Source organism: Chionomys nivalis, chromosome 8, assembly GCF_950005125.1.
Source record: "Chionomys nivalis chromosome 8, mChiNiv1.1, whole genome shotgun sequence".
Classification (NCBI taxonomy): domain Eukaryota; kingdom Metazoa; phylum Chordata; class Mammalia; order Rodentia; family Cricetidae; genus Chionomys; species Chionomys nivalis.
Genome location: NC_080093.1, coordinates 20,409,397 through 20,412,734, shown reverse-complemented (window position 1 = coordinate 20,412,734; position 3,338 = coordinate 20,409,397).

Genomic DNA, 3,338 nt, shown 5'->3' with positions numbered 1-3,338 from the left:
TGACTCACGTTGAACAAATGCACTGGAAAGTTTGCTCTCCAAGAGTTTATAAATGCAGCTCCAAAAAGTACACAGTATTTGCACTGGGGGTGGAACCTCTCTCTTTAGTACACTTTGGTCTGTATAAACAAAACTGCCCATTTTTAACACTTTTCTGTGTGTTTGCCATTTCATTTTAACACAACACTCCCTTCTTTAAAGTGGAAAAAACAAAAACAACAACAACAAAAAAAAAATAAAGTGTGTTATAGATGACTGTTTTTTTTTCTTTTTATTCATTCATCTCTTATACAATACATTCTGACAACAGCTTCCCCTCCCTCCACTCTTCCTAGTTCCCACCACCACCTCCCCTTTCCCTCCCCCAGATTTACTACTTCACCGTTTCCTTTCAAAAAAGAAGAGGCTTCCCAGTGATAGCAACTGAACACAGCATAAGAAGATAGACTAAGATAGGCACAAACCCTCATATCAAGCCTGGACAAGGCAACTCAGCAGGAGGAAAGGGGTCCCAAGAGCTAGTGAAAGAATCATGCTTCAGTCTCTATGAATCCTGCTTAGTTGGTTCTGTAGGCCTTATTCTCCCTGCATCTTTAACCCCTCTTCCCCTACAATACCTCCTTCACATCTTCCTCAGGTATCCCCAAAATCAACCTAATGTTTGGCTGTGGGTCTATACATCTGCTCCTAGTAGTAGCTGAGGAAGCCTCTCTGGTGGTTATTGGGATAGGCACCGATCTGTGAGTAACATTAAAAATCATTTCATTGAATTTTCTTTTCTTTTTTTGCCAGTCATGTTTTTTTTCTTCTCTAGGTCTCTGGACTGTCCAGCTTCCAGTTCTTGATCATTTAAACAGTATAAGGCAAGGGGTCCCTCTCCTGGGGTGGGTATTCAATGAGATTAGCCATTGATTGGCCACTCCCACAAACTCTGGGCCACCACTGCTTCAGGATACCTTACAGACAGGACATATTATAGGTCAAAGATTGTGAGTAAATGTTCCAGTCCCACCACTTGAAGCCTTGCCTTGAAGATGGCTGGTTCATATCCTCCACTACTAGGAGTCCTTGCTATAGTCACCTCATAGGTTTCAGGAAGTTTCCACTCACTAAGGTTTCATATCACCCCTCAAATGACCCCCAATTTCAATCATATCTCCCCATACTCTCTCCCTCTATCATTCCATCCCCCACCTAATCCCATGGATGGCTATATTTTAACAATAAAGTTAAACGCTATTTTTTACTTTCCTAGCAAGAGTGAAGATACTCTAACAGAGATGCATGTGGCCCTCCATTTAATCAAAAGACCATTAAAACTATAATCTGCAAAGTATTAGAATATCACAAGGAACTTCAGTCTAGAAGAAGGGAAAATATGAAGTCCTGGGTATCAACTTTGCATTCCAAGAACTTGTCTTTATGAATAAGGACTCTTAGAAAGATCATTGAACTACAAAAGCTGATTGACTGATTATAACTTCAATGGTGTAGGGATATAAGGATGCTGCAAATCAGAGCCAAATTACTTTAGAATACTTTTAATCCCTTTAATAGACACTTACTGCGTTATTCTGTCTGAGACCTAACAAATTTGTGACTAACAGATAAATCCTTTGAATGTAAAAACATATACTCTATCAGTCTTCCGTCATACTTCTATCAGTCATTATGCCAAGAATGTCATCAGACTATGTCTGAGGCCTATGTAGGCTAAGAATTTCCCATTTTTTGTAGCCCATCTATTTGAGGCACTTATCAATGTACTTGAAAAATGTCTTGATTTATGATTTTCTTTGTTCAGTTACTTTAAAAATTCATGGAAGTAGAACCACACAGAGACTTGCCATTTGACAAACTTAAATCTTTTCCCAGGCCACTGTCACTCATATATGGCCCTAGAATAATGTCTCTTTTCTCTTTGAAAATTAAGAGTAAAGAGCTGTGTCTTTCCTGATGACCAATGTGGGGCCTCAAAAGAATGGCCTGCTCTTCCCCAAACGACTCAACTGCACTGGCACCAGACACCATTAGAAGGGATCCCTTGTTGCCAGCTATGTAGTCTTATCTTCTTGTTTAAAAGGCGTGTGAGTCCTTTCTGGGAGCTGGTTCCTTCTTAGATTTGGTCATTAGTCCAATGTTGTACTTTGAGCTGTGATTTTGTAAGATCCTATTCTTTGGGATGCTTGTTTTGCCTACAAAGCAATTGTTTAAAGTTTCTGCTTTGTGTGCCTCAGGAGCATTTTGGCTTCTAAGTGTTATGTTTGTTTTCAGTGTCATTGGCTCTTGGAACTTTGAAGACATTCTAGTTTCTGTTTGGTTTGTCTTGATTTCATGTGTTCAGTGTTTGATTTGATCACTGCCCTTTGTCTCCTGATACTCTTCAAATTATCTATTTCTGCATTCCTGCCCATGACTTCTTCTTGACACCAGGTTTCCTTCCACTTAGGAATTTCTTAAGCATCTGATGAGAAACATCCCTAAAATATGAGGCACCAATCCAACAAGGTGTAGAGTGTCTGCTAGACGAACATGAAATATACAGAATCTTTATATATACAAATCCTCATAGTGAATCCAACAAAACACAGTAGTGTTCTCAGCCTAGAAAGAACTTCAATGTCTCGTCCCAGAACATACAGAAGAGTTTGGTCATGCTCATGTCCCTGTAAAACACGTAGGATTACCAATGACACTACAGGAGGGGATGATACTGGGATGATAACTGAGATAGTTAGACCCAAAGGCCAATCCCATAAGACTGAGCCATAAAGCACATTCCATACTTGGCATAGAAAAACCTACAGTTTTCTAGGAGGAAATGGGAGACACATATTTGAAGAAGGAGGAAGTGTTCACATATATTCACTATCAGGAACTCCAACCTGCGGTATGTGTCGTGACTACGGATATTCTTCTTACAAGTATATAAAAAAAATAGAGAGCTGTAACCAAGACTTACAGTTCCCTCTTTGGGGAATATATTTGATGCTCCAAAATTGATACTTTTGTGTGCAAGCCTGGAAGTCCTATTGAATAAAGCAAATGATAACAAAAGGATCATTGTTAAACCTCTTTTAACTGGCATTTAGAAACATCTAAGAGAAAAAATAATAAAATTCATAACTCTCAAGAAGTAAATCAGTTGTGAATAAGTATCAGAATTAAAGAAAGATATTGAGGGATAGATTAGTATAAAATACTAGCAATTGTGTGGAAACTAGTCTGCAGAATTTGACCTTTCTCAACAACTATGTCCATTTATCTCTCTCTACTCCTTTGGTCAACAACCCAATCCCGGTACTAGAAACTTCATTTGGTGACAAGAGATGGCCAGC